We start from the raw sequence: 14683 nt of genomic DNA, 5'->3' as shown, positions 1-14683 counted from the left end.
TTTGCAACCCCATGGACTGTATAGTTCTCCAAGCCAAAATACTGGAGTGGGTAGCCTTTCCCTTTTCCAGAGGATCTTTCCAACCCAGGGATCAAACCCAGGTCTCCCGCATTGCGGGAGGATTCTTTACCAACTGAGCCACAATGGAAGCCCAAGAATACTGGAGTGGGGAGCCTATTCCTTCTCCAGCGGATCTTCCTGACCCAGGAATCTAGCTGGGGTCTCCTGCATTGCTTGCAGATTCTTTACCAGTTAAGCTACCAGGGAAGCCCATGGTTTATAAATGGTTTATAAGTGATCAGGGTATCAAACAGTTTCTGTCCCTGCCTTTGCCATTTTTATCAGGCACTTTTGCAGCATGCATCCAGACTTCTCACTGACCTTCTCCAGCAGGTGTGAATAAAACTCTCCTCCTGGGAGAAGGTGTGTGATGGCTCTTGGCAGCCTGAAAGGGACCTGCAACCCAGGGGATGCAGAGCTACAGTATGGTCTTTAAGTTTCTTCATCTAGATTGTTCTGTCTCCTGGGCCACAGTGCCTTCTCTTGGGTCTTAGCAACCCCCTTTGAAAGCAGAGTATTAGACAAATAAGGCTGGGGAGGAACTGTTAATAAGAAGCACATGCCATCTTGATCTTTAAAATCCTAATTTCCTGGAAACATCATTCTGTGGCTGTTCAGTGCAGATTAGATATTTCTCATATTCTTTTCCTTTACTTCTTGATATGCAGACATACATTTCTCTGGATGCATAATTGTATTTCTTAGCAAATTTTGCTTTATACCAGTAAGGAGATATAACCAGCATACAAATATAGACACCTGCCAGGTCTATATGTGTGTGGATAGAGACTTACCTTTTGTGATAAGCTGTGCTAATCCTAGGAAACAGTGGCATGGATCAACATGAGTTTTTTGGCTTTTTTTTTTTAAGTTTCATCGTGGGTTTTTTTCCCAGCATGTTTCTCTCTCTGATTATGTGTTCTTTCGGTAGATGCTAATTTTAGTTTTCTTTACCTAAGCACAAACCAGTTAATATCAGGGAGAATGTCCACAAGTGCATGCTAGATATTCATGGACTGCCAGTTTGGAAAAGGATGGATAAATCAAACAAATTATTGATCGGTTGATTGAAAAGGATGGCATGATGTGATGAACGAGTCATATTCTTCAGAGTACCCTAGGTTTGAGCTACAGTCAGCTCCCTTTAGTTCTACTTGAAATCTGACTGGACACCCATACTCTCGGGGAAGTTCTGTTGCCATCCCTGGGAAAGGGGAGCATGGGGCACCCCCCCCCCCCCCCCCACAACCGCCAAAGATGCTCCTTTGTGAGCAGGGTGCAGATGGAAGCTCTGGACCTGCTGGTCTGAGCTCACCCGGAAGAGGCATTTCTGAACTCTGTAGTTAGTAGCTGTTCTTCTTCCTCCCTCAGGATGAAAATACCAAGAGTCAGCCTTTAGTCCTGAGTTGGGAAAAGAGGCTCTGTGGTTGACTGATGGGGCAGTTTCCATATTGATTCATGTCGTGACTTTTCTCCAAGGCACCAGAGAGGAACTCACAGAGTGAGGAGACTTGAGGACATGTCAGAGGAAAACACGTTCTCAGTGAAGTCACCAAGTATGTGTCAAAGGTTTACCATCGGCAAAGGCATTATGTCACTTACCCCACCTTCTCAGAGTTCACTACAGTCTGTCTAGAGAACTGGTGCCTGTGTGAGGATAAAGAATAAAGTGGTTGGTATCCTCAGGAAAAGAAATCAAAACGAGAGGAGTTCTCCTCCAAAAAAACAAACAGAAGATACTTCTGACAGAGGAAGTTGTAGCACAGGAGGATGTAGAGGAAAAAGTGATGGAAGAAGTAGGACTTGAGTGGGTCTTGGTAGGTATGCCGTGGATTCTCACTCGTAGGTTGTAAGACTGAGACTGTTACTCTATTGCTGGTAATGCACTGAGCATCACTCTTGGCTCCTGGTGTCCATCTCGAGTTTCTTGCCACACGGAGTTTCCCCCCTCCCTCAGTGTGATCTTTTGTGTTTTGGACCTCATTGCTGGAAGAGCCTGTTCTTTCGAAGGGCTCTCCTGATTAGGTCAGGCCCACCAAGGATGGGCTTTCTGTTTTAAGGTCAGTTGATTTATGGCCTTAATTTTATTTGCAAAATTCTTCACAGCAGCAGCACCCAGATTGTGTTTGATTAAATAACTCAGGGTACATGTGCACTAGGGGACCGGGCAATCTTGAGGGCTACTTTAGAATTTTGTCTGTCACAGCACAACTAAAAAATCCAGGGATGAATCTGAGTTTTGGCACAGCCAAATCCCAGGGAACTCACTATCCCCAGGACTCAGACGTCCTGGCTTTCAACCTCGTTCCATACTGCAGAACTTCATCCTCATGCGGGCTTCACTGGTGGTAAAGAATAGCTCTGTGAGTAGACCTGGCTTCCTGACTCCTCTTAGTTCCAGTCAGTCTGAGAGGGGCCTTTGGTTCACGCCCATCCCTACCTAGATCCAGTCATCATCACAAGAGAGATACATATTCTGATTCTCCAAGCCTAGATCACGTGCCTGTCTTTATTTATTTATTTAAAATTTATTGAAGTATAGTTGATTCACAGTGTTAAATTTCTGCTGTATGGCAAAGTGACTCAGTTGTACATACGTGTATATTCTTTTTATATACATATTCCAGGCCAGAATACTTTCCCTCTCCAGGGGATCTTCCCAACCTAGGGATCGAACCCAGGTCTCCCATATTGCAGACAGATTCTTTACCATCTGAGCCACCAAGGAAGCCCAAGATTGCTGGAGTGGGGAGCCTATCCCTTCTCCATCAGATCTCCCCAACCCAGGAATCAAACTGGGGTCTCCTGCGCTGCAGGTGGATTCTTAACTGAGCTATCAGGGATGCCCATAGTTGAGTCACAGTGTTGTAATTTTCTGCTGTATAGCAAAGTGGCTCAGTTGTACATATATGTATGTTCTTTTTAATATTCTTTCCCATTATGATTTATCACAGGATATTGAATATAGTTCCCTGACTATACAGTAGAACCTTGTTTATCCATCCTGTATATGATAGTTTGCATATGACCATCTCTGGACCCAAGGCTTGAGGTTGACCCAGCCCAAATAACAAAGAAAATGAGGTAAAGGTCATATTCTAGAAAGATGCTGTTTAGGAAAAGTTCTAGTCCTAAATAAAATGAAATTTTAAAGAATTCCTTTATCAAGTGTTATAAGAGAGTCAGGAAAAGGCCACTACATTTAGAGGACAGGAAAGCATTCCTGACCTTTAAAAGAGAAGTTTACTTTTAAAGTGTTGAAATCAAACTATATGGGTTTAAGAGGTACCTGATGAAATACAGTGTGGAATTTATACTACACTTTAACATGCTTTATGGTGAATGGGGGAAGATTTGGGAAGGTATCAGAGTCTGCAGAGAGCAATGATTGGGTATGTTTGTAGGCTGTGAAGGAGGAGGGACAGAGGGCAGAATTGACCCCAACAGGACCTGAGCCAGTAGGAGACAAAGAGCCCCCTAAAGTTTTCCCGGATTTTAAAGTGGTATGGGGTTTAGGGGTGGTTTGGTCACTTGTCACTTCTTTGGAATACACAGGTATCATTCCTTCCAACGTAATCATCTTATAGTGATTAAATATACTAAAAAAAAATCCTTAGTCTCTGTCCGGCTGTGTCATTGACAGAAAGACTTAGGCTTAGAGTAGTGATTCTCTTCATATACTACAAGGGTTTCCTTAACGATGGCTTTTGAGAAGCTAGGAAAATCAAGGATAAAGGCTCCTGGTGGTGGGGGAGGGGACTGCAGATCTTGAAAGGAGATGGCAACTGTTCAAAAGCCATTAGTGACTAAGAATAGATTTGAAGAATAGAAGAGAGAAGGGTAAGTTATAATTTAATTGTTCTCAGGTTCATGCAGGGCTTTTCTTTGGATGACAGGCACATGGGACCTCCTAAGTCCCTCCCTGGAGGACAGAGTGAGAAGGGTTGACATAATAGCTGAGAGCGGCGCTTCCTTTGGCGTAAGGATGAAGTGGTAGAACTGGTTTTGGATATGGATCGTTTAATTTAAATTCAGGCTCTTCTACTCGACACTCTTAGGAAACTGCAGAAGAAGGGCATGGCAAGGCTTCTTTCATCAGGGAGCTTGTAGACTTTTTGCGCCTTTCAAGACTTAAATCAATCCAGTGGGCTATGAAAAGACAGTATAACAGTCTTGCTCATTCTTTTATTCCCGAATTTGTGAAAGCTTGTCAGAACTACTGAGTCAAAGTGAGGGTTTATACTTCATGACTTTGAACTTGAGAGGTTGTTGATATTTGGGTTTATAGGAAAAACCAAATGTGTAGGAGATACTACATTTTATCTGGTGTCTTTAGTAAAAAGAGACTCAAACAGAAGTTAGGCTTATTTGTTTCAAACAGACTTTCAAACTTACTCCATTCATGGAAGAACATGAGTGAGCCTGTCTGAGGACGCCTTCATTTTGTAGGATGAAGAAAGCAAATTACTGATTTTCCTTAGTGAAAAAATTAAGTGGTACCAGTTCTGCAGTGGTAGGGGACAAGAAGACAGTTCAGATGAACCCAATATTTCTGAGGCTTTTTAGTTCAATACACCATGCCGTTCTGGGATGGTAGGGAACAAGAAAACGGTTCAGACGAACACAGTATTTCTGAGGCTTTTTATTTCTATATACCATGCTGCTTACCTGGGTAAATAAACAGATACCAAATCGAGAACCAAAAGAGAAGGCACACAGACACTCTAAAAATGCCATTTTAGCCAGGAAAGAAATAATAAAGATGTTGTAATAGTCAAGAGGAAGCCAGACAATTTGGAACCTAATAGAAGGTGGTCAGAAGTGTTTTGTTTTGTTTTGTTTTTTAAGAAGTTTACATGTAATGTGATCTGATTTTAGCCCTTTGGGGGGTAGTTCTTAACTCCAGCTGTGGCATGTGGGTATGAAGAGGGAGCTTCACTTTACTTCATTGTGATAATGGGGTTATTTATGATGCATTAGGAGGCCACATTAAGTATAATATCTGTACTGAATGATGTTCCCCTAGCAAAAATTACTAGCGTTTGTTGCTCTGATGGCCCAGTAGTTGAAAAGAAGAATCGTTTCCTGTTTGAAGGTATTGAGAACAGTTCTGTTGATTATCTTTTGATCAAGGAGACTCATTTGAAATAGCCAGGGGGGAAAAGGATGAAATAACAGAAACTAATAGTACAGGTCTAGTGAGATCACATAATGCAGAGGCTGTTTCCTCTGCCTAGAAATTTGATGCCTGGTAATTCTTGCTCATCTTTTACTTCTCTGTTTAAGTGTTGCTTTTGTAAGAAAGACCCTCCTTCTAAGTGACATAACCCATTATAGGGTGATTGCAAATCACAGTGTTTATTTGTCCTTCTTGATACCTATCTGATTTTTTAATTGTATGCATATGTTAAAAATAATATACTCTGATTTTTTAATGTCTGTTCCTCTTGAGGCAATGAGGTCCTTAAAGGCCTGGCCCTTTGTCTGTTTTGTTCACCATTATGAATAAAGAACTTGTTGGGATAGTAAGCACTAAGTAAAAAATGTGTCCAGTGAATGAATGAATTAATAAGAAAGCACTTTGTACACTTGAAACCAATTCAATGTTTTATGTCAATTATAACCTCTATTTTAAAAGAAGACACTTTGTAAACTGAATTCACTATAAAAGTCATGGTTAATTATTTTCACAGAAGACACCTTTCTCTCTTTAATCCTCACTTTTTTTCTCTCCAATTTTTTACTTCGTTAAGGTCTGCTTGTCATTGTTTTGCCAGTTCCAAACCTAAGACTTGGTATTTTTCATTCTTGCCCTTTTTTTGAGACAAGAGATCACATTTTTCCCTCGAAAATATTCTTTACTGACCATGCTAATGATGGGATTCCAATTTTTATTCACTGAGCACTTATGACTTTGAAAGAAAAATATAGCTGGTACTTGTGAATGATTTATCTGGGAAGCAAACAAGACTCTAGAGTAGTATTTAACTTCTATTTCTTGTCATCCCCAAAGCCACTCTTGTAAGTCGCACTCTGCAAAAGTACACACGTCGAAATACCTTGAATAATATTGGCCCAGGAGAAGTTGTTCCTGGCCCTGTCTTACAGAAGGGGGGGTGGGGGAGCAAGAACTCCAGATTCAAGAAATAATCAGATACTGAGAGTAAACGCAATCAGGTCTTTTCTTTAAAAGCAGCAAACAAACAAAAATCACCCAGCCCTTTCCCAGAAGGGCCTCCACGTGCCACTTTTTTTTTCTTTTTTAGATCCTCTTTTCTAATTTATTTTTTTATTTAAGGATAATTGCTTTACAGAATTTTGTTGTTTTCTGTCAAACCTCAACATGAATCAGCCATAGGTATACATATGTCCCCTCCCTTTTGAACCTCCCTCCCATCTCCTGCCCCATCCCACCCCTCTAGATTGATACAGCGCCCCTGTTTGAGTTTCCTGAACCATATTGCAAATTCCCGTTGGCTGTCTATTTTACATATGGTAATTTAAGTTTCCATGTTCCTCTTGCCATATATCTGACCCTCTCCTCCCCTCTCCCATGTCCATAAAGTCTCTGTCTTTTTCTCCATTGCTGCCCTGAAAATAAATTCTTTAGTACCATTTTTCTAGATTCCATTTATATGTGTTAGAATATGATATTTATCTTTCTTTCTGACTCACTTCACTTTGTATAGGTTCTAGGTTCATCCACCTCATCAGAACTGACTCAAATGAGTTCCTTTTTATGGCAGAGTAATATTCCATTGTGTATATGTATCACGGCTTCTTTATCCATTCATCTGTTGATGGACATCTAGGTTGCTTCCATGTTCTAGCTATTGTAAATTGTGCTGCAGTGAACAATGGGATATATCTGTCTTTTTCGATTTTGGTTTCCTGAGGGTATATGCCTAGGAGTGGGATTGCTGGGTCATATGGTAGTTTTATTCCTAGTTTTTTAAGGAATCTCCAATGTCTTCCGTAGTGGCTGTATCAATTTACATTCCCACCAACAGTGCAAGAGCATTCCCTTTTCTCCACACCCTCTCCAGCTTTTAATGTTTGTAAACTTTTTGATGATGGCCATTCTGACTGGTGTGTGGTGATATCTCATTGTAGTTTTGATTTGCATGTCTCTAACAACGAGCGATGTTGAGCATCTTTTCATGTGTTTTTTAGCCATCTGTATGTCATCTTTGGAGAAGTGTCTGTTTTGGTCTTTTTCCCACTTTTTGATTCAGTTGTTTGTTTTTCTGGCATTGAGTTGTATGAGCCACTTGTATATTTTGGAAATTAATACTTTGTCAGTTGTTTCATTTGATATTATTTTCTCCCATTCTGAGGGTTGTCTTTTCAGCTTGCTTATAGTTTCCTTTGCTGTGCAAAAGCTTTTAAGTTTAATCAGGTCCTACTTGTTTACTTTTGTTTTTATTTCCGTTACTCCAGGAGGTGGGTCATAGAGGATCTTGCTTTGATTTATGTCATCGAGTGTTCTGCCTATGTTTTCCTCTAAGAGTTTTATAGTTACATTTAGGTCTTTAATCCATTTTGAGTTTGTCTTTGTGTGTGGTGTTAGGAAGTATTCTAATTTCATTCTTTTACATGTAGCTGTCCAGTTTTCCTAGCACCATTTATTAAAGAGGCTTATTTTTGTACAGCTTTTGCCTAGCAAAGGAAACTATAAGCAAGGTGAAAAGACAACCCTCAGAATAGGAGAAAATAATAGCAAGTAAAACAACTGACAAAGGATTAATTTCCAAAATTAATTGTATATTCTTGCCTCCTTTGTCAAAAATAAGGTACCCATAGGTGCCTGGGTTTATTTCTGGGCTTTCTGTCTGTTCCATTGGTCTATATTTCTGTTTTTGTGCCAGTACCATACTGTCTTGATGACCATAGCTGTGTAGTATAGTCTGAAGTCAGAAAGGTTGATTCCTCCAGCTCCGTTCTTCTTTCTCAAGACTGCTTTGGCTATTCAGGGTCTTCTGTGTTTCCCTATGAATTGTGAAATTTTTTGTTGTAGTACTGTGAAAAATGTCATTGGTAATTTGATAGAGGTTGCATTGAATCTGTAGATAGCATTTGGTAGTATAATCATTTTCACAATATTGATTCTTCCTACCCAGGAACATGGAATATCTCTCCATCTGTTTTATGTCGTCATTGATTTCTTTCATTAGTGACTGACAATTTTCTGTGTACAGCTCTTTTCTCTCTTTAGGTAAGTTTATTCCTAGATATTTAATTCTTTTTGTTGCAATGCTGAATGGGATTTATTCCTTAATTTCTCTTTCTGATTTTTCATTGTTAGTATATAGAAATGTAAGTGATTTCTGTGTATTAGTTTTGCATCCTGCAACTTTGCTAAATTCACTGATTAGCTCTAGTAATTTTCTGATTCTATCTTTAGAGTTTTCTATGTACAGTATCATGTCATCTACAAACAGTGAGAGCTTTACATCTTCTTTTCCAATCTGGATTCCTTTTATTTCTTTTTCTTCTCTGATTGCTGTAGATAGGACTTCCAGAACTATGTTGAATAATAGTGGTGAAAGTGAACACCCTTGCTTGTTCCTGATCTTAGGGGAAATGCTTTCAGTTTTTCACCATTGAGAATAATGTTTGCTATAGGCTTATCATATATGGCCTTTCCTATGTTGAGCTAGGTTCCTTCTATGCCCATTTTTAAAGAGATTTTATTGTAAATGGGTGCTGAATTTTGTCAAAGGCTTTTTCTGCTTCTATTGAGGTGATCATATGGTTTTTATCTTTCAGTTTCTTAATATGGTGTATCCCATTGACTGATTTGCATATATTGAAGAATCCTTGCATTCCTGGAATAAACCCAACTTGATCATGGTATATGAGCTTTTTGATGTGTTGCTGAATTCTGTTTGCTAAAATTTTGTTAAGGAATTTTGCTTATATGTTCATCAGTGATATTGGCCTGTAGTTTTCTTTTTGTGTGTTGTCTTTGGTTTTGGTATCAGGGTGATGGTGGCCTTGTAGAATGAGTTTGGAAGTGTTCCTTCCTCTGCAATTTTTTGAAAGAGTTTTAGAAGGATAAGCGTTAGCTCTTCTCTAAATGTTTGATAGAATTCTCCTGTGAAGCCATCTGGTCCTGGGCTTTTTTGGGGGGAGATTTTTGATCACAACTTCTATTTCAATGCTTGTAATTGGGTTCATAATTTCTTCCTGCTTCAGTCTTGGAAGATTGAACTCTTCTAAGAATCTGTCCATTTCGTCCAGGTTATCCATTTTATTGCCATATAGTTGTTCATAAAAGTCTCTTATAATCCTTTGTATTTCTGCATTGTCTCTTGTAACCTCTCCTTTTTCATTTCTAATTTTGTTGATTTGATTCTTTTTTTTTCTTGATGAGTCTGACTAAAGGCTTGTCAATTTTGTCTGTCTTCTCAAAGAACCATTTTTTAGTTTTATTAATCTTTTCTATTATTTCTTTCATTTGTTTTTTCATTTATTTCTACTCAAATCTTTATGATTTCTTTCCTTCTACTAATTTTGGGGGTTTTTTGTCCATTTTCTAGTTGTTCTAGATGGAAAGTTAGGCTGTCTATTCAATGTTTTTTCTTGTTTCTTGAGGTAGGATTATATTGCTACAAACTCTTAAAACTGCTTTTGCTGCATCCCATAGGTTTTGAGTTGTCATGTTTTCATTGTCATTTGTTTCTAGAAATTTTTTGATTTCCCTTTTGATTTCTCCAGTAACCTGTTGGTTATTTAGAAATGTGTTGCTTAATCTCCATGTGTTTGTGTTTCTGATAGTTTTTTTCTTATAATTGATATCTAGTCTCATAGTGTTGTGGTCAGAGAAAATTCTTGATATAATTTCAATTTTCTTAAATTTACTGACGTTTGATTTGTGACCCAAGAATCACATGGAGAATGTTCCATGTGCACTTGAGAAGAAGGTGTTTTCTTCTGCATTTGGATGGAATGTCCTGAAGATATCAATGAGATCCATCTCATCTAATGTATCATTTAAGACGTGTTTCCTTTTTAATTTTCTGTTTTGATGATCTGTCCACTGGTGTGAGTGGGGTGTTAAAGTCTCCTGCTATTATTGTTTTACTGTCAATTTCTCCTTTTATGTCTGCTAGTGTTTGTCTTATGTATTGAGGTGCTCCTATGTTGGGTGCATAGATATTTGCAACTGTTGTGTCTTCCTTTTGGATTGATCCATTGGTCATTATATAGTGTCCTTCCTTATCTCTTGTAATCTTTATTTTAAGGTCTATTTTGTCTGATATGAAGATTGCTACTTCAGCTTTCTTTTGCTTCCCATTTGCATGGAATATATTTTTCCATCCTTTCACTTTCAGTCTATATGTGGCTTTAGGTCTGAAGTGGATTTCTTTTAGACAGCATATATATGGGTCTTGTTTTTGTATCCATTCAACCAGTCTGTGTCTTTTGTTTGGAGCATTTAATCTATTTACATTTAAAGTAATTATTGATATATATGTCCCTATTGCCATGTTTTTAATTGTTTGGGGCTGATTTTGTAGATCTTTTTGCTTCTCTTGTATTTCTTTTTTTTTTGTTTGTTTTTGTTTTTTTGTTGTTGTTTTTTTTTTGTTTTGTTTTGTTTTTTCCATTTATTTTTATTAGTTGGAGGCTAATTACTTTACATCATTACTGCTTCTCTTGTATTTCTTGACTATATAAGTCCCTTTAACGTTTGTTGTAAAGTTGGTTTGGTGGTACTGAATTCTCTTAAACTTTTGCTTGTCTGAAAAGCTTTTTATTTCTCCATCAAGTTTGAATGAAATTCTTGCCAGGTACTATAATCTTGGTTGTAGATTTTTCCCTTTTAATACTTTAAATATATCCTGCCATTCCTTCTGACCTGCAGAGTTTCTGCTGACAGATCAGCAGTTAAGCATATGGGGTTTCCCTTGTATGTTCCTTGTTGCTTCTCCCTTGCTGCTTTTAATATTCTTTCTTTGTGTTTAATCTTCGTTAGTTTGATCAGTATGTGTCTTGGCCTGTTTCTCCTTGGGTTTATCCTGTATGGGACTCTTTGTGCCTCTTGGACTTGATTGACTGTTTCCTTTTCCCATGTTGGGGAAATTTTCAACTATAATCTCTTCAAATATTTTCTCAAACCCTTTCTTTTTCTCTTCTTCTTCTGGGACCCCTATAATTCGAATGCTGATGCATTTGATATTGTCCCAGAGGTCTCTGAGACTGTTCTTGGTTCTTTTCATTCTTCTTTACTTTATTCTGCTCTTCAGAAGTTATTTTCACCATTTTATCTTCCAGCTCACTGATTCGTTCTTCTGCTTCAGATATTCTGCTATTGATTCCTTCCAGAGTATCTTTAATTTCAGTAATTGTGTTGTTTGTTTCTGTATGTTTATTCTTTAATTCTGCTAAGTGTTTGTTAATTGATTCTTGAATTTTCTCCATTTTGTCTTCAAGATTTTCGATCATCTTTACTGTCATTATTCTGAATTCTTTTTCAGGTAGTTTGCCTATTTCCTCCTCATTTATTTGGACTTCTGTGTTTCTGGTTTGTTCCTTCATGTGCATAGTATTTCTCTGCCTTTTCATTATTTTTTTTTAACTTATTGTGTTTGAGGTCTCCTTTTCCCAGGCTTCAAGGTTAAATTCTTTCTTCCTTTTGGTTTCTGCCCTCCTAAGGTTGGTCCATTGGTCTGTGTAAGCTTTGTGTAGGGTGAAATCTGTGCTGGGTTTTTGTTTGTTTGCTTTTCCTCTGATGGGCAGGGCTGAGTGAGGTGGGTAATCCTGTCTGCTGATGACTGGGTTTGTAGTTTTGTTTTGTTTGTTGTTTAGATGAGGTGTCCTGCACAGGTGCTACTGGTGGTTGGGTGATGCCCGGTCTTGTATTCAAGTGGTTTCCTCTGTGTGAGTTCTCACTACTTGATACCCCCTAGGGCTGGTTCTCTGGTTGTCTAGTGTCTTGGAGTCAGTGCTTCCACTTCAAAGGCTCAGGGCTTGATCTCTCTCCAAAGACCAGCCTAGGTCCAATCTACCAAAAGGAATTTCACCTGAAATGAAAGGGCCTTTGAGTTCCAAAAACCAGTGCTCAAGAACACAACGGAGATCTCTGACTCAGCAGATAACTCGGTGTTGCCTACCACGTGGACGGGCCTCCCTGGATTGCAACAGATGACTGGAGGGTCCGTCCTTGGCAGTGGTCAGCAGAACTCCACGTGCCACTTCTGTCGTGTTATCCTTGGTGGGTGGAAATGGCAGATGGCCAAGTGGAAAAGTTCCCAGCCCTGCAAACATCAGCACACTAAACACTGCAGACCAGCAGTGCGGGGGAGCTGGGTGGTGTGGACCAAACAGTCGTGTCCCCTGCACATGCCTTCCTCATTAGTTTTGGTCTCCTCTTCCTCTTCCCTTCCTGTTCCAAGGCTTTACTTTCTTTCTCCCTGAGATTCCAGACAGCTCTGTTTCCTGCCCTGTGAACCCCTTGACCGCTAGGTGGAAGGAGAAACATTTGGATGCTTGGGTGTGCCGGTGATGGTTGATTGTGGCTGCCTTGCCAAAGCTGACTTTTATATTCTGGCTCCAAGCTAAGCTACAGCCTTCTGACGGCAAATAATCCTTTGTGTTTACGGGGCGCCTTTCTTCTTGGGAACTTGGAGTGCCTTGCCAAAGTGTTCTTATTGATCTTCCCAATAACTTGGTGAGGTATGAAAATGACAAAAGGTCATAGTCCGTGCACCCGCCTTTTTGCAAGAGTGTCAACTCGCAAGTTTGCATCTCTGCTGGGATTGCATCTGAAGTCTCCCAGAATTGGCTTCAACTTTGGGGTGGGGGTGGGGAAAAGGCTTGGCTGCACCATGCCGTCCGTCTCCTGGGGCAAGAGCAAAAATATCGCATTTCCTTTTTAAGCAAAGTGTACTGGAAAATGGTCTTTGGTGAATTACCCATCAGTCTAATTGATCTTCATTTGTTGTGATAACAAGGGATTTGACGGAGTATTCAGCTTTTTATTTTTTCTTGCGTTCCCACGCTAGATACTTCTCCCTTCTCTGTGAAAGGAAGAAAGAGCACACCTGGGCCCAGGAGCACTCCAGCTTCTTGTGGGAAGTCTCCATGGTGAAGTGCAAGCCGGGGCTACCTGTGAACCGCGCACAGTGAATGTTGTAAGTTAACAAGAGTCGAATCTGCACTGGCTTGCCTTGCAACGGTTTGTGAATCACTGGATGCTCGAGCCAGGGTGCTGAAGACGTGTTAGCGTTAGCTCTAGGTGATCCTCCAATTAATTTCTTCTTCTTCTTTTTTTCTTTTTACTTTTTTTAGGGGAGAGGTTATGTTGTTATTTGCTGTGAACTTGACTTTCTTAGCTTCTGTTGGACACTGCTCATTCTCTCCTTCTGGAATAAAAGCGTGGAAGACTGATTATTTCAGTGTAGAGCCAAGTTTATAGCAGCCTCTTTAAATCCGGCTCTGCAGTTCTTTTAGGTTAGTGGGTATGGGGTAAAACCTTTCAGGGTAAGGATTCCCAACCAGGGAATCACACCCTGTCATTATCTTATTTACATGGAGTTTTTGATTGGAAGGAAATATGTTTCTGGCGTTCAAAAATCTGAGGTATGCAAGCTAGTACAGTGAGCTCTTCAGGGTGCTTCTCTTGCTTAAAATTGGCTGATTTATTGGTTTTTGTCAGGCTACTGGGTTGAGATTTTGAGATTAGTGGTTTCTGCATGTCAGCTGCTGGTCACCTTTCATGAGGAGGTATAGGATCCAGTACTTGAAGAGAAGGCACCCTGTGGGCTTCCAGAAGCTTTAGTTTAACACAAAACTTAAGGGTTTGCTCAGCTCTGCTGCTTTCTGGAGATTTTACCTCATTGCTAGACTGTGTCATAAGAAAAAAATGCTTAGAAGAGTTTTGACCAGGAAAGAATAAAACTACAGGAAGTCCAGGCTGGCCTATGAACATATCACCTTCAAATTTTAGAACATAAAGAGCCATCTTTGACTAGGCTTTTTTTTGTATGTGGAAATATCTATCATATATATTTGTGCACACACATCTTTATATATTTGTGTGTATGTGTATTAAGTATAAATGTGTATATATATATATACACACATATGTATGTGTGTGTATATATATATAAATAACTGTATTAAGTTTTCAGTTTCTTAATTTGGTCAGGAAAGTTTTCCAGGCACTTATTACCTTTTCTTTTTTTCCAGTTGCATAAACAATTTTGAGAGAGCAAGGTGCAGCGATATGAGGGCATGTATCAGGGAGAAAAAGCATTTACCATTAAAAAGAAAAATTCCCACTGAAATTTTATTTCTTGGTTTTCTAAAACTTTTTATTAAATATGCATGTTTATCCATATTCCCCGAGGGTTAAATAGTCATATTAAAATAAGCTTATTGAACTCAGGAACTCCCAGTGCCTCAGGGTAAGTGGGTGATGGGGAATGCTGGTGTTTTCATGGATTCTCATTTTGCACATATGATCACATTGGTTCTGGTGGAAAGTACAGGGCTCTTAGAATCATTGACCTCAATTCTCTTCCTGGTCCTAAGGTCAAGTAAGTTTGCAACCTCGGGCAAGTCACCGACCCCTGCGAAGTGTTGGTTTATAAGTCTGTGTTGCTCTATGCTGCTT

At 39.4% G+C, this 14683-nt stretch overlaps 1 protein-coding gene across 14 annotated transcripts in view; it reads left to right on the top strand.

Moving 5' to 3' along the window:
- ATXN1 (ataxin 1) overlaps positions 1 to 14683 on the top strand; it is a 402928-nt gene that overhangs the window by 251576 nt on the left and 136669 nt on the right. For 11 of the 14 annotated variants that reach the window (XM_070456167.1, XM_070456166.1, XM_070456164.1 and 8 more), the window contains one exon: positions 13071 to 13199. The exons of 2 other annotated variants lie outside the window; for them this stretch is intronic. The gene's annotated coding sequence lies outside the window, so the exon portion shown is untranslated. One more of the 14 variants, XM_070456174.1, reaches the window with a different exon arrangement.

The sequence above is a fragment of the Odocoileus virginianus genome, chromosome 27 (assembly GCF_023699985.2).
Source record: "Odocoileus virginianus isolate 20LAN1187 ecotype Illinois chromosome 27, Ovbor_1.2, whole genome shotgun sequence".
Taxonomy (NCBI): Eukaryota; Metazoa; Chordata; class Mammalia; order Artiodactyla; family Cervidae; genus Odocoileus; species Odocoileus virginianus.
This window is presented reverse-complemented; position numbering and strand designations above follow the sequence as displayed.